This window comes from Mercenaria mercenaria, chromosome 11 (genome assembly GCF_021730395.1).
Source record: "Mercenaria mercenaria strain notata chromosome 11, MADL_Memer_1, whole genome shotgun sequence".
In the NCBI taxonomy this organism is placed as follows: Eukaryota; Metazoa; Mollusca; class Bivalvia; order Venerida; family Veneridae; genus Mercenaria; species Mercenaria mercenaria.
In genome coordinates this window covers 35,949,565-35,971,348 of record NC_069371.1, presented here as the reverse complement: position 1 = coordinate 35,971,348, position 21,784 = coordinate 35,949,565, and the positions used below count along the sequence as shown (strand labels likewise).

The 21,784-nt window shown below is 34.5% G+C and overlaps 1 protein-coding gene across 7 annotated transcripts in view; it reads right to left on the bottom strand.

The window, feature by feature from the left end:
* Positions 1-21,784, bottom strand: part of LOC123531213 (secretin receptor-like) — a 129,467-nt gene that overhangs the window by 71,431 nt on the left and 36,252 nt on the right. For 4 of the 7 annotated variants that reach the window (XM_053517148.1, XM_053517145.1, XM_053517147.1 and 1 more), the window contains exons 2-3: positions 15,204-15,246; positions 2,468-2,511 (exon numbers count right to left, since the gene is read on the bottom strand). The gene's annotated coding sequence lies outside the window, so the exon portion shown is untranslated. Of the gene's footprint in view, positions 1-2,467; positions 2,512-2,731; positions 3,387-15,203; positions 15,247-21,784 lie in introns of those variants that run through there. The other 3 variants (XM_045312005.2, XM_053517146.1, XM_045312004.2) reach the window with 3 other exon arrangements.

Sequence of the window (21,784 nt, the reverse complement as noted above, 5' to 3'; positions counted from 1 at the left end):
GCGTAAAATAACATAGAGAATTTATATTGTTGTTTGACGGTCACAACCATTTGACTAAATAATAGTCCTCTAACGTTTGTAAGCAGATTTTATGCACAGCTTAATGCGCATTGGTCAAGATTTCAAGAATATATTTGTCTAGCTTTTGTAACATGTACACAATAATTTTTATCTCGTTTTCGTCTGCAAGCAAAAGGATTCATTTTAATTTGCGAACCTTATTTTTGCAATTATATGAATACATGTAGTCGTCTTTTATATAATTAGATGCTAACAAAATATTATTTTACTCAATAATGATATGTGTTTATTTTCACCAGTACATTTGTTTGAATACCTATATATGAAACAAAGACATTATATAAGTTCTGGTGTGCTTTTCTGTACACAAAGAATAATCTAACTATTTATTATACAGGCATTAGGAAATACACAAAAACAGGTTGTTGAAGATCTAAAATATCTTGAACCATACTTAACGAATCATTTTTAGTCAATATCAGGTTACAGTTCGTCCATTTGTATCTATAGGTTTTTCTTCAAGTTAATGCTTGAAGTGGCATTATGTGCATTTTACTGCACATAATGTGTTTTTGGTTAATGTTTTATAAAAGCAATTTTTGGTTGCTGTGCATTTTAAATTGTAACTCACACATCTACTTCAGCTGGATTATACGACTTTATTAGCTCAAAAGACATAGCATATTAGCCGTGCCATGGGAAAACCAACATAGTGGGTGTGCGACCAGCATGGATCCAGACCAGCCTGCGCATCCGCGCAGTCTGGTCAGGCTCCATGCTGTTCGCTTTTAAAGCCTATTGGAATTGGAGAAACTGTTAGCGAACAACATGGATCCTGACCAGACTGCGCGGATGCGCAGGCTGGTCTGGATCCATGCTGGTCGCACACCCACTATGTTGGTTTTCCCACGGCACGGCTCATATATTCTATTAGAAGTTGAAGATGATAACAGGTTAAACTGCAAATATCAAATCATGGGTTTGATATATTGTCAAAATATGCCAAACATACTTATCTTAATAAGAGCATTCATTGAAGACAGAAATATGTTATATATATTTGCACAACGCCGATATAGACTGCTAACGACCATTTTAAACCTTCAAAGAGACTGTACTTTTCATAATCTAAAGCATAATGAGGCTTTACATCACAGCTTTAAAATATACTGTCATAAGCAGAGAGCATCTGTTCGTTTTGGTGAAGGATAAAAATGTCTCTAACCAAGCGAGCACCTCAATATCTTAGCAAGTGATTAGCTAGTATTGCAGTGGCAATACAGAAGTTCCATACTAGTGGAATACTTTGTGAGTGGTCGTCCCTTGTGGTTGTTTGCAACAGTGTAATGTCTAAAATGCTTCAAGGCATTTAGGAGCTAAGAAACAAACACTAATTTTGCAAATAATGCAAATAATTGATTTGTTTTCCATTCATTAGACACAGATATTTTGTGCAGTACCATATATTACTGATTCATTTAAAAGTAAAGCCTAAAATAAAAGCTGCGACTGTTTTGGAGGGTAACATGAGTATTGTCAGCTATCAATTATGTATTTTGGCGGGATATAACTGAAATACACAGAGACACCACATCCTCTATAGTACTGGAATAAAAACCGTTATGGAGTAAGTACAAATGTTTGATTATCTTATATAGTTGTAAAAGGATATGTATAAGTGCATACATTAACTATTTGTACTATATATATATTTGAAGCTGTTAAGTTTAAAACAAATAATTACAAGATTGTCATAAGTTTTCATGACAAAGAACGTTTTATAAACAAGATCTGATGCATATGTTCTAATTTGAATCCTGCTGTTGAATTTTGCAATTGCTATACTATAAAATATATATCATATTGTTCTTTACTTACTAGATCATTTGTGTTTGCCATTTTTATAGCAAATGCTACTCTTTCTAGAGAATTACAATTCATCCTAAATATTTTTGTACCCATGCTTTCTTTCGTCCCTTAAAATAATGCTGTTTCTTTAGTACGATTCATTACCGATTCATTAGCACGATTTCATACCGATTTATTAGTACGTTACCACTGATTTCAAAATTCCTTTCACTTTATCTTCAGCAGACCCGATTTGTTACCGATTCATTATTTAACAAACAAAGACCTGATTTGTTACCGATTCATTAACCCGATTTGTTTACGATTTATTACCGATTCATTACCTCATTTGCATACTATTTGCATCGTGATAAAATCGTGAACAAGTCACCCGATTTGTTCAGTATTTATTACACCGATTCATTCGAATCTGTTTTTGTTTTTGTTTGGGCATATATCTGTGATAGAATAAAATCGGATGTGTACGTATGGCGAATAAACGTCATCTACGGCACACGCTGATTTTGCTGCATTATTTTGTATTACATTAACAATTTTATAACAAGTTACAATTATTAAATAGAATAAAGCTACTTACCCTAGTTAACAGCGTTTTCTTTTGTCTTGTTTTCTTTTCTTCACCTGTAAATGATAAACAAATCTAAAAACCATTCCTTCAAATAATACTTATACTGGAATTATTCTGCTTAGGTCAAAATCTAAAGATTCTAAATTCGCTTGACTTACTACACTGAAGATCTACACATTTATCATGTTTACGATGCCTATTCCATCATTCACTTATCATAAGCCACTGTACAATCGTTTCTATAATATCATATCTGACACTGATACAACTTACGCAATAATTTTCCAGCTTGTAATTATATTTATCATAAATACAATTCATGCAATAACTTTCAGGCACAAAATATCTGGCACTCACCTACTTTCTTCCATAACATTGTGTCTCTTAATCATATTTGTCATAAATGTACTTTATGCAAAAAAAAAATCCGTCCCATAATATTTTGCACTGTAAAACTTTTTTAGTAACTTTCAGGCTGGTAGCCACATCTGGCACTGGTAAACTTAATGCAAAATTTTCCGGATCGTAATAAAATCTGACACTGATACGTTTTTTTGCAATGCCTTCTCGGCTTTTATCATATTCGGTATTTAAACGCTTTATACAAGAACTTCCCGGCTCTCTATCATATCTGGTATTGATACCCGTATTGCGATAACTTTCCGGATCTTAATCATAATTGGCATTGATATCCTATCTGCAATAACTTCCCGACTCTAAATCATATCTTGAAGTGATGCCCTTTACGCAATTATTTCCCGGTTTTGAATCTCATCTGGCATTGTCACTTTATATGCAATTATTTTCCGGCTATTATTTGACATTAGACACTTGAAATCCTTTATGCAATAACTTCCTAGCTCTTAATTATGGCATTTATATAACTTTATGCAACAATTTCCTGGCTCTTAATCGTATCAGACATCGGTATACTTTATGCAATAACTCCCAGGCACTGTTCAAAGGTGTAAAGCTGAATCTGTCCCAAATGTTTTGATTCAATGGCTTAAACATGTAGTTTCAATAAACAACACTCGTTTTGTCTTAATTCTTCAAGCAATTTGCATGGACATGTTTTATCTTAGCTAACGCATGATGAAAGTGTAAAGAAAAATAAACTATAAACCTAATCACGGAATCGGTGAATGAAATTCAAAAGTACTCTTTAGGTTTACATTTATATGATTCCAATGCAAATCATCCATCCATCAAGTGTACTGTCTAATGTAGTATATGAACAAAAGGAAATGTCAAAAGTAATGCGGTCTTCCTGGCGGGATTCACTAGAATAGTACAGTGTTATTTTTCATACGTGAATATTAGGTAGAAAGAAATCAGCCTAATAGACCATGTTCTTATTAAAAAAATACATATTGAAAACATCTTTACAATACCTCACCAGGCGTGTCAGTGATGAGATAGTCCAACAAAACTCAGTTTAAAAAGCGCAAAATTTGCGTAATGTTTTGTTTACCTCTACTGATATTAGCCGATCTTTTTCAGCATGTTAAGGCCAGAACGTTAAAGTTAATTAGAAAGTCAATTTCAAATTCTGTTCATATGGAAGAAAACACTAATAATGCTATTCAAATGCCATCTGTTCCCAAAGGCGACTATATTACTAACCTTTAAACGATTATTTAATGTTTGTCCATACATTTGGTCTATAATTATCGTTCCGTGCAAGACAAACTTATCATCTTGTAGATTAGATTATTTACTTCAAGCCTTACTGGATTTCAAAGCACATAAAGAAGGAGAACAAATATGATATGCTATCATTAACCGAAAAATTATTATGTCGGTATGCTTGTAGACATCATTGGTACGTTTATTCTTCCTTGAGAGATGATTATACTCTTCTTAAGCAAAAGAAAAAACAAAACGAATTTATAACCTCTTTTTCTTTGTTGCAATCCGCTAATAGCTTCTTTATGCTTGTAGTGTAGACAAATAGACAGCTCTATCGACCTGAGTAGATTTGACTTGGTTGTGTCTGGCGGAACAGGCGAAGGCCTCTATTTTAGGCAATTCTTAAACCCCATCGGAACTGAGCTGTTTTGATATATATCTTGTAGTCTGTTTTGTCGGGCCCTGAAGTGTGGTGGCTTTTTCTACTATTTCGTTCTAGCGTGTTGGTGGGTTTGAAGAGCGCTAACATGGCAACATGCCAGAAAGACAAACTTGCGCGCCAAACACAACAAAAACCATATTTGTCGTATCGACGCACTAAATCTCGTGCTGCTGTGTTGGCTTTTGGGAGGCTGCGGTTTTGGAACGTGGCTTTCTGTTGATTTTAATATCTGTATTTTAACATGTAGGATGTACCAGTTTAATCTATATCACTTTAAAGGACTTACTGTGAGTTGAAATAACTAGTATATTTATTCTGTAATGATTAAGTTAAACTGAATTACAAACTGAAATTAAAATGCAATCAATTTTCAGTGAAAAGTCTTGCATTTTGTCTTGTTCATGAGTTATGATGTGACTGCATGTTTTGTAATTGTCAGTTCTGTGCCAATTTGTGTGTTCCTTGATTATTTTGTTGAGAGTCACGTTTGTTTCGTGAATTTGTTGTTTCTTTCTTTACATTATAGCAAGAAAAAAATAAATACAATTTCAAGTGCTAACTTGCATTCTTTAATAACATTTTCTGTTAAAGTGTTAACACAGATCTGAATAAGAAAAAAGAACAAATAGCTCAAAGATGTCACTTTGGTATTTGCTGCATTATAAAATAAAAACTTATTCCACCTATATTGTGTATAAAGTTTTGCTATCTACTATATAAGATGTATTCTTGGTAAAAATTGTATTTATTAACTTCTGTAAGCATGCCGTAAATATACTATACAAAGCAATAACATGGAAACATTTTTAAAGGCACTGACATCCAGATTTGGGCTCAAAATGATCTTTCTTTGAAAATATAAGTTTGGTTACACTATGAACATTAGAATATATCTATTCGTTTCTATAACTAAAAAGAAACAAAAACTTGCCCGAGTCGGTCGAACCCGGGCTGCCGTGGCAATAAAAATGTTCCTATCTAACTCTAGACACAAATACACCACGGCTGAACACGTAGTTGACGGTAGTTAAATATTATAGGGTTATTATAATAGTAGCATGATACTGGATACTGTATATTGTAATCGGCTCGAGTGAATTTTGCCAGGTAATTGCGTGTGATCCGACCTGGCAAAATCATCGAGAACCGAATATAGAATTCCAGATCTAGTGTCCGTTATGATGATACTTTTATTATATTATAAAAATACCTAATATTATCAAACAAAGTAAATGAACAAAATTCACTAGTCTAAAATGTCTGGGTAAAATATTGTTAATACTATAATTACATTGTATATTCATTCAACTACTTTTTCATTTTTAGCAGCATGTGTAATGAACCATTCTATTAATCATTTCAATGGGAAACCGTACATTCCTCTATTTTTTTGCCTACCCTTCCAATAAATATTTCGACGGGTAAGTAAATATTTTAAGTTTGGGGGGGGGGGGGGGGGGGGGCGGCAGGGCAAGTTTTAACATATGCTTGATTGATATATGGATAAGAGTAGACTGGAATATTTTTAGAGATCTGAAAAAGTAAAGTGAAGCAGATACTTCTTGCTCTCCATTTTTTTCTATTGGCATTTTCTACAATACCTAGTCTAAACATTGTTTAGTTTTCTTTTTAATTGTACATATGCACGTATGTCGTTGGTACAAATTGTTTCGCCAAAGAAACATTAAATATTATTTATCATGACCATGTGTAGAGCGTCTACTTTGAGTGCGGGAGGTGGTGGGTTCAATCCCCGGCCGCGTCATACCAAAGACGTAAAAATGGTACTAGTAGGACTGGTCAGCCCGGTGTCAGTATAATGTGACTGGGTGGGGTATCATGCCACGTGTGATATACGGCGTTATATTCCAGTGAGGCAGCACTATAAAGTTGGGCATTGTGCTCACTGCCTCAAGTAGACACCGTCGTTTATATGACGTTAAACCCGAACACACAACACACACACACATAAATCACAACCCATGGAACCGTAAACATATGTTTGAATGACCTGACAGAAACTAGAAAAACAAAAACATTCAGGGCACGGCAAAAAAGTAAGAGATCATAATGAAGCCTGTCCGTCCCTTTTAGGATTTACAAGATAACTATCTTTGAGTATGTAAAAACAAGGAAGGACAAAGTCCATAAGTAACAGCCGCATTCAAAGAACGCAGCCTTCTTTACAACACGTCTTATAAAAATAGGGCTATTTATAAAAGTATGCATGTACAAAGTTGCTGAGAACATGTACTCATTAACATATAAGAATGCAACAACGACAAAGAGACACAAACATAGATCAAGAAGGAACACAACTGAAAACAGTTAATGTTAACAGCTAAGCCAATATGTTACAATGTTTGGCTATCTTTATCAATTATTTCATATTTTATGTATATCACTATTCATTCTGGTCATTGTATTGTTCCATACTGTAATTCATTCTGTTTCCTTAAATATTATAATCTTATTAAAACTTTTATATTTCATCAAATATAATGTGAAAAAAATAACATCTTGTGCATTTTGTCAGAGATTTATGTTATTTTTATTATAAAAGGAGGGATGAAATGTCTAAATCCACATATATCATAGTTTTTGTTTAATCTTCGGTCAAGAAGTTACAGTGTGTGAAGTTGGATACCATTACGATTAATTTTACTTTCTACCTCTGTACACTGGACCTGGATATTTCAAATTTTTCGTTCAAGATCCTTACATAAAATGGGAATTTCTTTTATACTGTCTACAAATAATATACAAAAGAAACTATATAGTTTTAGAATCAGAATTAACCATTGTATGCTATTATGAACATTCTTAATGAAACAAAATTAACTTGAACAAGCTTGCAATTTGAAACATATTACAAACGTCTGATTCAGTGATTTAATATCATTATAAGACTTAGATTCATCAGATAAATGGAATACGGTGCCTCTGAACAGGGGAATAACATGTGACATAAACAAAATGTTTGATACGAAACTGGTTAAGACCCTCTTATCTGGCATATTGATTGAAATATAAATCTCTTCTACATAATCTCTCACAAAGTAATTAGGACAAGACTCATAAATGTCATGAATATTGGCCATTATCAGATTGTTTTATTCAGTGCCTACAATCTTTTCTCTATTACTTATTTCACATAATGGACAAACATTCGTCTCTTATAAATACAGACAAACCATTTCTGCAAAGTCCAACATGGGGAAAAAGAAACGGACTTTGTTCAAAGATGGTCTCTCAAAACAGGGAAATTTATTCTATTTATGTAAAACTGTAAAATAGTTGGGTTTTTTTTCAAGCTGGATTTACAGCAGTGGCCTTAATTTGAAAGTTGTCGTTAGTACACAGACTAAGTGAAAAATGAACTCTGACAACTTAAGTGGGGGTAAATCTCTTTTCAATTAAGTATAATTACTTGATATAAGTTTGACTTACAAAACATACTGCTTTTTATTATCATCGTAATGTACTCAACACAGTGCTCCTGTTAACTGTAGACTAGATATCGTATAGACAAAAACATTTGTTTTATTTTCTCCGAGAATGACACTCAATAATGAAAAAATCAAATCACCGTTAAGCTTTGTAACTTTAAAGCATCATGTGAGATATTTCTTTATTATTTGTTGGCAGTATTTAAGTATTTCTATTAAAAGAGAAAGCACAAGTGTGGTCTACATTTTAAGCTTTATGCATTGTAAACCTTGCAAAGTTCAAGTGGGCACTATCACCGAATTCTTTACAGCTGTATGAGCACGTAATTGCTACATATATTTAAACAAAAACAAATGAAGTTGAAACACGTTTTTCAGATAATTTATATGACATTCTGGAAATTTAACGAATTTAATTAGTATCAGGTATAATATGATTTTATGAAAACCTTATCATCGCCTTATCCTAGATTTAGAAGTTCATAAGTTATAAATTCTTGGTTAGAAATGTATTATTTTTTACTTTTACGAATATATTATCAGTCAAGGCAGGGAGGGTAAATAAACTACACACGCTATATGAGCCGCACCATGAGGAAACCAACATGGTGCATTTGCGACAAGCATGGATCCAGATCAGCCTGCGCATCCGCGCAATCTAGTCAGGATCCATGCTGTTCGCTTTCAAAGCCTATTGCAATTAGAGAAACCGTTAGCGAACAGCAATGATCCTGACAAGACTGCGCAAATGCACAATGTTGGTTTTCTCATGATTCGGCTCATATATACGTATCTTTTATATCACGCATGTAAGCAAATTACACATGAGCTGACCACGAAAAGACTTTAAACGAAAAAACAAGAAGAAAACAATTGTTCTACTGTTGCAGTATAGAAAATGCATGAGAAACCAAGTAAATAAATTCTAAATGATGTATCGACACGGGCCTGTCGATCCTACAGATACGTTATCAAATGAAACAGAATTGACATGGGTCCCATACTTATGACTTATTTGAATGTAATTTTTCTTCATATGCTCGGTTACTCGATATAAAACCTTTTCTGTTTTCAAACCAATTGTACATGTACTTTTACGTTTTGACAAGCCATTATCACCTTCTTTTGGAAATTCTTAACACATACTACAAAACTGAGAAATGGTTTATACAACAGCTGTTTCTACTATACTGATATAATATTAGTAATATTGCACTTACAAATGACATTCAAAATGATTCAAAAATAGTTTCACTTTCAAAAAACATACAATGTACAATATAATTCCAGTATTCTGTGATGAAATTAGTATATTTACATACTAAGTATTAGCATAGCATAGACCCGTGCATTTTACCGGACGTCATCTGAATTTCAATGCAATGTTAGAACACGTCCTATTTCAACAACCAACGTAAGCTGAGATTCATAACTTTAAAAGTATGCAATATTGGAACAATTTAAAAAGAACAATTGTAATTATACAAGATAAACATCATGGTTTGAAAAATTCCATTTTGGTATGGATACACGGTTGTGTTTTAAGTACGCATAGTTCTGCATCCACACACTGTCAACTAGTACGCCGCAATTTATTTTTAAACATCCTAATTCTTCTACGTTTCTCGCTTTATTTGAACAAATTGCATACATGCGTCTAATTGATTTTCAAATTGTGAATGTAATTTATCATCTGTTTCATATGACAAATTTCAAAAGAAAAAACGTGCAAAAAGGAATGAATGCAGATATCATATTGAGCTGCTCGTTATGTCGAAGCGTTTTAGTTCGCCGGATGTTACGAAGACAGTTTTGTTCTTATTGATTAAACATAAAAGAAGATGCTTTTGTTAGGCATAGAACACAACCAAACATAATTGTAGCTCACTCGGTTTGAATGAGTCATTGGAGATCTCTGGTCCTTCTGTATCACAGAGTTCATTCAATTATATGTATAAGATTCCATTTAAGCCAGTGATATTGGCTAAGCTTCCCCGTTGTGTTTTGCCGGCGGTGCCCCACTGTGTTCCTTGTCCTCGTGTGTTTGCTTTGTATGCGAGTATGTGTGTGTTGGCAGTGTGCACATCTACGTGCTGTGGTCTTTTTGGTGTGTGTGGGCGTGGGGGATGGGCTGAAGTTTTTGGAACGTGGCATTCCCTGTTTGATATTTATCCTTGTTTTGAATGATTTTGCACGCACATTGAATTTCCTGTCATGAACAGATTCAGTCAAACCGAGTCTGCTCCTATCTTGCTAGGTTGTATTCAATGCTTTCAAGGAATCTTCTTATATTTTTCTACCATAGATATTTACGTTGTTGTGCGTATTCGTGAATATAAACGAAAATAGGTACTTCAAGTTATACACAGGGCGTATTTTTAATTCAAATTCCAACCTGTATTTCAGAAAACAGAGCCTACGTGATGTGTTTCTCACTGTGGTGCAAAAATAGCTCAGGATAATAACTAATATTTTACCAATCGATACTGATAGCAAAAATAAAATAATTCACTCAGTCTGGGCATTATTGCTGAAGAGAGCGTCTGATAGTGGCATTTTAAGCAAAAACATGTTATAATCATCCATAATAACGTCAAATCTGCACGCAAGACAGGCCCTCATTCAACATCTTTGTATTGTTTAAGTCTGCTATTGAATAACATTGCGTTTGTTTCATCAGCATTATAATTATTTATTTCTTTTCAAGAAGTTAGGATAGATTAAATATATTTTAATGCTGATCGCAGAGTCGCATGAATGACACCTATGAATACAATTGTATTTATCCTTTTTAAGGCAATAGTACTATAAACTTCAAAATCATGTTACGGTTTACTGTATCTAATTAGAAATGCGGTAAATAGTCATTTATCAAATACTGGCTAATCAAAATAATGAGAAATTTTGACACTAATATCAAAGTGTTTTCAGTAATAATTATTTCTAAACAAGAAAGGTGACATAAATGTAAATGCACTTCAATGATTATCTGTACAATGGACTGGCCAACAGATTCACGTCGGACTACCATATTTTCCAGAACAAATAAAAACGCCAGTGGATGATATATACTTATTAATCAGTGCTATATCGGTCGATATTGTATGATTACTATACACACTGCAATTTAAGACGATTTTGTATGATTTTGATATTCAATGCTATTTCTGTCTTCATTGTATGATTACGATCTACAGTGATATATCAGTCGATATGCACAGAAGTCACTAAATCACCTTTCGAAGTCCAGAGAAGGACATAATGTGTAAACTTTCCGTCATTATGTCATTCCATCCAAAAGTCAAACTTTCTGACATAATCAACCAACTCCAACAGTATCCACCTAATTCAAACGAAACTCTTTGTACGTCATAAACATGCAGTTGGAACATTATCGGGACTTGCATATTAAGACTAAGTTTTCTTGAGTTATGCTTCCTTTCTTTATTCAACAATACTTGGTGTTCTCCTCGTAAATATTTTCCATCCAATTCAAATGAAACTTAGTTAACATCATCAAGATGAAGGATTCACACGTATATTATTTAGACCTTCATATTTGTTGCATTATTCCCCTTTTTGAACTTCAACAATAAACTACATCTGTGATATATGTAGCAAACTCCATCAACAGTTTTCATCAAGTTCAAATTAAACTTGAGATACATCAACAACATGACGTAGACATGATTGTTCACATTGTAGGTGGTTTTTCGGACATTACAATACTGCAGCTGCATGTGTTCCTTGTGTACTCAGTACCTACAGCTTCCATTTTATTCAAATAAATCTCTTAAAACACTTAACGAAACTCCAAATACATTTGAAAACATGCAAAAGTTCAAGAAAATCGAGTGATCATTTGATTTGTTCTACGGTTTCAACGAAGTCGTCTTAAAAGGGTTACAAAGATACACACAAATTGGTAACGTTTACAAAAAAGCGAATTTCGTTATATGTCAAGAAAGTTTTACAAAAATAAAATATCTTTTTAACCCTGTTATACATTGGGGAGGAAGATATTTGACAATAAATCAGTAGAAAGTCAATACCTACACATCTAAATCCTTGTAACTGATAATTTCTTGTTTTACAAAATACTGTTTTTCTTCAAAAATTGCTCTATTCCATAAAATGAATGAAATGGCACCCTTGCATAGTTTGTTTTCGTTGAAATGCAATATGTTCTTACCAATACATTTCTGTAAATGTATAGAAAATGTGATAAATTTTCTATCAGAATTATGAATAATATCTGCAGAAATATCGAGGTAAACGCATGAGGTTTGATCAGTATTTATACACAATCTACATCAAGTGGGCATGTAGGTATTAACAAAAACTTCATGTCAATTATTTCCTTTTTCGACTTAATAACATCTTCAGCTGACATGTGTCATATAATTCTGACAGCATTCTTGTTACTGTTTATTACTAAATATGACATTTTGATACGACATAGTGTATTGGAGGAAAAGGGGACATGTCCTTCTTTAAAATACAGCAGTCTATAGAAGCACATTAACTCACTTAACATCAAAATGAAATGACTGTGTTGCATGTCTGTTTTCATTTTGGTGAACTACAGATTCTTGCTTTGTCAGGATTTCCGGCCATTACAGAATATATTTATGTTTCTAAACTTCTAAGGTCTAATGTGAAATTTCTGAATGCAAATGTAGGTATTTGTTTGAATTTCTAAACAATTTAGTGTTTTTATATCAAAGTGTACGTATATTTCAGAAAACAATACGCACTTTGGTGCGTGTAGCCTAGGGTTTTGAATTAAACATAAAAATTTAATTTTAAAAGAATATAAAAGTACTACACGATTTTCACAGATAAAAACTATTAGCTTTGCGCTTAAAATCAACCCTATTTTATATTACAATTATGGCCTTGTCTGAAACAGCACGATCACTTTAATGGACATCATGGTATTTTCACAAATATATTCCCATTATTGGTAATCGTGTGCAAAATCTGATATTGACGTTTTCATCAATTTAAATGATTTCGATTATAATAACTGCCGAAATCCTGTCACTTGCAAGTAAACGATGCAAAATTACTTCATAACTTCTGCAGAGACGTGTCCTTTGAGTACAGTCGCCCAGTACCTTCTCGGCAGAACTCGTGCATATTTAATGATCTACTACACGTACTAAATAAGTCTTTTGCCCGAAAAAGAGCGTCCTCTTACTTTCTGTTTTTGTTACGGTTCAATAAAAATTATTTTAATTTACTTCAATGTTTTATTTAAACGGAAAGGTTATGAAATAGGGTTTTCAATTTTCATTGAAATACGGCAATATCTGGGAGAGATAACAACAAAAAAGCTGAGTAAGAAATTCGGTTCCTCCTATCCCACGCTGTCCCTCGGCATGCGTAAAACCAGTCTTTCACAGGGGGTCATGTAAGATTCTTATAAACTGTTTTAAATACGCAGGCATTAAGAAATACACAGAACAGGCTGGTGAAGCCCTAAAATAACTGGAACCATACTTAAAGACTCATTGCTAGTCAATATCAGGTAACAGTTCGTTCATTTGTACCTATAGGTTTTACTTCAAGTTAATGCTTCACACATAACTGTACATACTACAAAAAAGACCATAAACACTATTACTGAAACCTAATACTAGTGAATTTTAAGTTAAGAGAAGACCAATTCAGTTGTATCCATACGTCATAAATACTTTGAATAAAATTTAGACAGTATTGTCAACAAGTATCAATTGTTTCATCATCTGTGTTTAACATGAACAATACTTAATTTACGACGTGAACAAATTGCTAAAAATTGTCAACTCTCTCAACAATTTGATTAAGTCAACTTGAGGAATTACTGATTATATGCAACACCTTTTAGATAAAATGCCAACGCCTATATTTCATTTTATTTATAAATTGAGGATACTAACAGATTAATCTACATTTGTCAAATTTTGTGGTTAATATATTGTAAAAACAAGCCAACCATGTTTATCTTAATATGAGCAGAAATATTTTATATACATTTGCACAACGCCGATGTTTTCACATTGCTAAGGACTATCTGAAACCTTAAAAAACGGTACTTTTCATAATGTAAAGCATAATAAGCCTTTAAAGCACAGCTTTAAAAAGTATACTCTCATAAACAGAGAACATCTGCTTGTTTCGGTGAAGGATAAAAATGTTTTTAATCAAGCGAGCACCGGAATATTTTTTAAAAACAAGAGCTGTCTCCATAGGACGACACATGCCCCCGATGGCACTTTGAATGAATAGTTATGGCCGATGTAAGAGTTTAGGACCTTTGACCTACGGAGCTGGGTCTTGCGCGCGACACGTCGTTATTTTAAAATCCATGCATGAATGACAAAGATATGGACCGGACACGCCCATCAATGCACTATCATGAAAAATGACCTTTAACGTCTAAGTGTGACCTTGACCTTTGAGCTACGGACCTGGGTCTTGCGCATGACACGTCGTCTTACTGTGGTACACATTCATGCCAAGTTATTTAAAAATCCATCCATGGATGACAAAGATATGGACCGGACACGCCCATCAATGCACTATCCTTTAACGTCTAAGTGTGACCTTAACCTTTGAGCTACGGACCTGGGTCTTGCGCGCGACATGTCGTCTTACTGTGGTACACATTCATGACAAGTTATTTGAAAATCCAGCCATGGATGACAAAGATATGGACCGGACACGCCCATCAATGCACTATCCTTTAAAGTCTAAGTGTGACCTTGACCTTTGAGCTACGGACCTGGGTCTTGCGCGCGACACGTCGTCTTACTGTGGTACACATTCATGCCAAGTTATTTGAAAATCCATCCATCGATGACAAAGATATGGACCGGACACGCCCATCAATGCACTATCCTTTAATGTCTAAGTGTGACCTTGACCTTTGAGCTACGGACCTGGGTCTTGCGCGCGACACGTCGTCTTACTGTGGTACACATTCATGCCAAGTTATTTGAAAATCCATTCTATTCGATTTTAGCACGCAAAGTCACGCATAATGCTATTCCATCACGCAGTGTTTACCGTGAAGGAGTATGTAAATTAGTTCTAAAAAGTTACAGAATAAAATCGGATTTGTATGTTGCTGAATGAATATCATTTACGGTACGCACTGAGTTTGCTATATTGTTCTGTATTACTTTAAATATTTTGTAACAAGTTACAATAAATTAAACAGAATAAAGTTACTTACCCTTGTAAAGAATTTTGTCTTTTGCCTTGTTTCTTTTCTTTACCTGTAAATGATAAACAAATCTGGAAGCTATTTCCTTAAAGAATATAAATTCAAGTATTATTTTTTGTTTTGTTGGATTTAACGTCGCACCGACACATGATAGGTCATATGGCGACTTTCCAGCTTTAACCCTTAGCCTGCTAAATTTCTATAATGGACTGGCCCATCATTCAATTTGGGCATTACCATTCATTATTCGAAGGGGTGTTCACTGAAAATTAATTTATTGACTGAATAGCGAACAGTGCAGACCATGATTAGCCTGCACGGATGTGCAGGCTAATCTTGGTCTGCACTGGTCGCAAAGGCAGAATAACTCGCCGCCAGCAGGCTAAAGGTTAATGGTGGAGGAAGACCCCAGGTGCCCCTCCGTGCAGCATTTCATCACGAGCGGGCACCTGGGTAGAACCACCGACCTTCCGTAAGCCAGCTGGATGGCTTCCTCACATGAAGAATTCAACGCCCTGAGTGAGGCTCGAACCCACATCGATGAGGGGCAAGTGATTTGAAGTCAGCGACCTTAAACACTCGGCCACGGAGGCCCCTAATCACGTCGTGGAGCTCTCTCTTCTCTTACTATACATTTTATGTAGAAGTATATATTCAAGTATTAATCTGCAACTTAGTTCAAAATGTAAAGATTCTAAATTGACTTGACTAAATACGTTAAAGATCTACAAATTTATCATGTTTACGATGCATATTTTTCAATCATTAATTTAGCATACGTAACTGTAGAATCGTTTCTACATTGTAGATACAATGACTTCCCGGCTCGTAATCATATTTATCATAAATACACTTTATGCAATAACTTTCCGGCACATTATATCTGGCACTGACACACTTTATTCAACACCTTCCCAGTTCATAAGAACATCTGGAGCTGGTAAACTTAATGCAAAAACTTTCCGGACAGTTATCAGATCTGACTTTGATACGTTTTTGTTACAATTACTGTAACCATATCTGGCACTGATACCCGTTAAACAATAACTTTCCAGCTCTTAATTGTTTCTGGCATTGATACTCTTTATGCAATAACTCCCCAGCTTTAATCCTATCTGACGAATAAATGCTTAATGCAGTTACTTCCCATCTCGTAATCACAGCACTGATATGCTTTTTGCAATAATTTTCCATCTCTTAATCATATCATGCATTGGTACGCTTCATGCAATAACACCTCGGGTCGTGAAAGATAAGGCAATGTTACGTTTTGTGAAATAACGTTCGGTCTACAAATCTTAAGCTTGAAGCTGTCCCGAATCTTATTGATTTAATGCCCAAAACATGTATTTTTCATAGAAAAATCACTGTCAAAACAATTCATTGTCTTTCTCTCTCAATATCTCAAGCAATTTACACGATCATGTTTTATCTTAACTTAGGCATGCTTAAGGTTTAGAGGAAAATAAACTATAAATCCTGGAGTCGGTGAACAAAACTGTATATATAAGTATTCTTTCCTTTTTCAAAAGCACACTTCAGTTTTACATTTACGTGACGTGTTTCCATCCTACAATCATATGAAAATGCAAATCATCCATACATCAAGTGTACTGTCCAGTCTAGTGTATACAAATAAATTATAAAGAAATGGAAAAGTTAACAGGGATGTGGTCTTCTTGGCGGGATTCACTAGAACTGCATAGTGTCATTGTTTTATACGAGAGTATTAGGTAGACAAAATTCAGACAGAAAGGCCAGTGTTCCTATCCAAAAATAATATTGACAATATGTTTAAAACATCTGGCCAGATGTGTCAATAATGTGATGGCCGAACAGAACACCACATTTGACATAATATTGTGACAACCTCTGCTAACATAAGATGATTTTTTATCTGCTAAGGCCAGTGCGTTAATCAAAATGTCAATTTTAACCTATGTTTTTGTTGAATAAGATACTAATAAAATTCTTTCAAATGAAATAAGTTCCCATGACAACTCAATTACTAGCATAAAGACGTACATTTAATGCTAGCTCATACATTCGGTTTATCGTAATCGTTTCGTGCACGACAAACTTATCTTGTAAACTCTGAAATAATGTATTTCCTAGTACAGTAAAGAAGGCGAATACAGATGATTTTCTATCATTAAACGAATAATTTACCTCAGTATGCGTCTATTGTACTTTTATTTGTCCTTGTGAGATGAAATACTCTTCTTAAACAAGAAACAAAACAATTTATAACAGCAGTTTTCTTTGTTTCAATCTGCGAAAAGCTTCTTCATACTTACGGAATAGACAAGTAGATAGCTTTATCGACAAAAGTAAATTTGACTTGGCTTTGTCTAACAGAACAGGCGGAGGACACTATTTTAGGCAGTTCTTAAATCATATCCTGACTGAGCTGTTTTGAAATATAGCTTCAAGCCTGTTTTGCCGGGCCCTTAATAACAGGGACTGATTTCTACCATTTCGTTCTGGTGTGCTGGCGCGTTTAAAGAATGCCAACATGCCAAAACGACAAGCCAGCGCGGAAATGCGCGATAATTAAAGGTTGTTAGATTTGTTTTGGTTTAACGTCTTTTTCAACAATTTTTCAGTCATATAAACGACGATGTCTACTTGTAGCAGTGAGCACAATGCCCAACTTTATAGTGCTGCCTCACTGGAATATCACGCCGTAGACACGTGGCATGATACCCCACCCAGTCACATTATACTGACACCGGGCTGACCAGTCCTAGTACTATCCTCTTAATGCTGAGCGCCAAGCGAGGAAGCTACTAGTACCATTTTTTACGTCTTTGGTATGACGCGGCCGGGTGTTAGATTTGTATCGAGAAATATGCATGAGTTCTGCAGTGAAAAAATGCCCGACTTCAGGAGCGCAATATTATTCCGCGAAAGAACTAGAGCATATTTATTGATGCAAATCTGATAATCGTTTTATTACATATACGCATGTACACTTAAATTATCATATAAATGATACAAAGTGTTATTAAGCCTAGCTGAAATTGAAAATGTCGTCATTAAAGAACTTTTAAATGCGACGAAATATATGAAACTGACGTCACAAATGACGTCACACACCCGATATGCAATTTGAACGTCTATATGGAAAAATATTGACGTTTCAGGTTACATTAAATTTAAAGGAGTTACAAACTGAGTATGTAATAAGTATCGTTTTGGCGTGTTGGCTTTTTGCAGGCAGCGGTTTCGGCACGTGGCTTTCCGTGTTGGATTTTCATTAAATAAATGTATTTTAACTTGTATCAGTTTAATCTTAGGTAAGTTTCCCGAACTTATTGTAAGTTGAAATATCTAGTACACATACTCTAATAATAAAATAAAACTGCATTTTAAAAGGATGAAATAATAAATTATACATGATTGCTGTTAGTCATAATTTATCAAGTCATAATTTGTTAAATCTCTATAGACTTGAAAACAAAAGGTCATGTATAATTCTAGTGAAAGGTCTTGATTTTGTTTTATTTATGATGTGACTGTATGTCTTGTGATTGTCAGTTCTGTGTTTATTTGTGTGTTCTATGATTGTTTTGTTGAGGGTATGGTAGTCTGCTTGGGAAAGGATCACCTGTGGTTCATTCATCTATTGTTTCTTTCTATACAGTACCGCAAATAAAAAGTAAAACTCTTCAATAAGTAAATCTCTATCAAATTTCCACAGCTTGAAAAGAAACTTTACTATTTATAGAGAGTTAACGCTGATCAGAATCCACATACTATTCTTGCATGACCACTTTATCTCATTTTATTGTTAGTCTCGGGTTACAAAATAAGAATTTCACTTTAACATTCGTTCTCTATATGATAGGAAAAACAAATAAGTGTCACTTTGATCTTTGCGGCATTAAAACAGAAAACAAATTGCTACCTACATCGTACATAAATATTTGTTATCTATTATATAAGACGTATTCTTGGTTATTATTATTCAACTTCTGTAAGCATGATGTGAAACAGACGTTTTGATACTGTAAGTAATAAAATAGAAACATTTTAAATTAAATGTGATGTTCTGATTATAAGAATAATGCAAAAATATAAAAATGCCTGTCTTACACAATTCAACATAATTCAAATAGCTTTTGTCTTTTAAACAGTTTTTGTTGATAATATTTTATCTTTCTAAAACAGGCAAGTGTTTCTTTTATTTTAAAATATGCATTTCATCAAATACGTTCACTTACAGCACTTGTGAAGTTGCTATATTTAAAAAAAATTATCACTAATTATGCTTGATACAAATGCTATTTCAAGTAAGTTTTCAAATTAATTTCTCTTCGATGATACGGTCCTTTTTATATTGTCCAGTTATTTACTACATTCATTCATTCTTCATGAAATACGTCCATGGACATTGTTTCATATGATGTGGGTGATGATGTTAAGTTTGAATCAATTCTATTGTAATAATAGACACAGTAAAATAACCTGAAATTCTTACTACAAATCGCCTATAATCCACTATAAGTTAAAAACCTTGTGCCATATGATGTATATCACATTTATGATTTGGATCAACTATTTAAAGTTTGAATCAAATTCAGTTAGAAATAACAGAATAAAAATACTTTAAAACAAATACAGACATCAACAGGAAAAGCAAAATTCATGAGCTATTCGGCAATCCACATGGGAAAAGGGTTCAAATAAATCTATAGACGTATATGTTAACTAAGTACATGTATATATTAACAGAAACGAAGGCGATGATAAGAACATAGAAGTAGCAAGCAGCCACGAACATCAAGAAAGAACACAGCAGGCCACCACATTGGAATGGTGAGTGGTAAAACCGCACTAGTTTACTGGTACCAAACCTCACTCTCGTATCCCCTTCATTCTCTTACATTACGAGACAATGAAGAAAGAATTTATCATGACCTTGTGATTCCCTTACACACGAAATAATAAGCACTGGCTCGTTGTAAAATGCCAATTATGCTCATATAAATACATCATAAATCAAAAAATCACAACCCATGGAACTGTCAAGTTGACATAATGTACTTACGTACTTAATGACCTGGCAGAAACCCGCACACCCTCGCCCCCCCCCCCCCCCCCCCCCCCCCATCAAAAAAACAACATTTTAGCGCACGGTGAAACGAATAAAATACAATTATGTAACCAGCCCGTCCCTTTAGGGTTTTACGGCATTCTACCGTCACAGAATACGTAAAATCGAGGGCAAATGTCCAATAGTAAGAGACTCATTCAACGAACGCAGCCACCTACAAAGCATTCCATATGAAAGTAAAGGTATGTTTTAAAGTATTCAAGTACACATCGGCTGAGAACATGCACTCATTTACATTGAGAAACGCAGCATTAATAGCATAAAAGTAACTCTAAACAGAATCAAACATAAATAAATGAGGAACAGAACAAAAAAAAAATAAACTTAAAGGTTCATAATGTATCTCTTTATACGTTTTTCGTTTTTGACATAAAATATATTAATTTCTTGTTAAATGCTATTTTCAGTAGTTGTTTTTTAATATTTATCAAAGGTCTGACAACTGATTTACATAGAACTAGATGTGTGTCCATAGGACACAGGTGCCCCCCCCCCCCCCCCCACTCCTGTCACTGTAACATGGTTTAATGACTCAGGTTAAACAATTTTTAAGATACAACATTCCCGTATAGTTCTGTGACTCTACGTCAAATACTTTTGGAGCTACGCGCGACAAACATTAAAATGACAATTTTTTCCTAGGTCAGGGGCCATAACTCCCATAATACTGAATGAATCCGGACGCGAAACCCCAGGTGCACAACTGCACATGCTGACCAACGTTCCTGTAAACTTTGGTGACTCAGGTCAAATACTTTTGGAGCTACGCGCGACACAACATTAAAATGACCAATTTTTAACACAGTAAGGGGCCATAACTCCTACACGACTGAATTAATCCGGACGCGAAACCACCCAAGGTGCACAACTGCACATGCTAACCAACATTCCTGTAAACTTTGGTGACTCCAGGTCAAATACTTTTGGAGCTACGCGCGACAAAACATTAAAATGACCAATATTTTACTACGTCAGAGGCCATAACTCCTACACGACTGAATTAATCCGGACGCGAAACCCCAGGTGCACAACTACACATGCTGACCAACATTCCTGAAAACTTTGGTGACTCTAGGTTAAATACATTTGGAGCTACGCACGACACAAAATTAAAATGACCAATTTTTACAAAGTCAGGGCCATAACTCCTACACGACTGAATGAATCCGGACGTGAAACACCAGGTGCACAACTACACATGCTGACCAACATTCCTGTAAAGTTTTGTGACTCTATGTCAAATACTTTTGGAGCTAGGCGCGACACAACATTTTCGGAAAAACGGACGGACGGACAAGAGCAAATCTATATGCCTCCACTACTCATGGGGGTGGGGGAGGGGGGGGGGGGCACAATAATGTTTTATTGAATACATTGTTTTTTATTACCTCCCTTTACTACTATAATGGTTTAAGTTCATATACAGTACTGAAAGTAGTGATTTTCTTACCATGTAATTAAGCATTACATC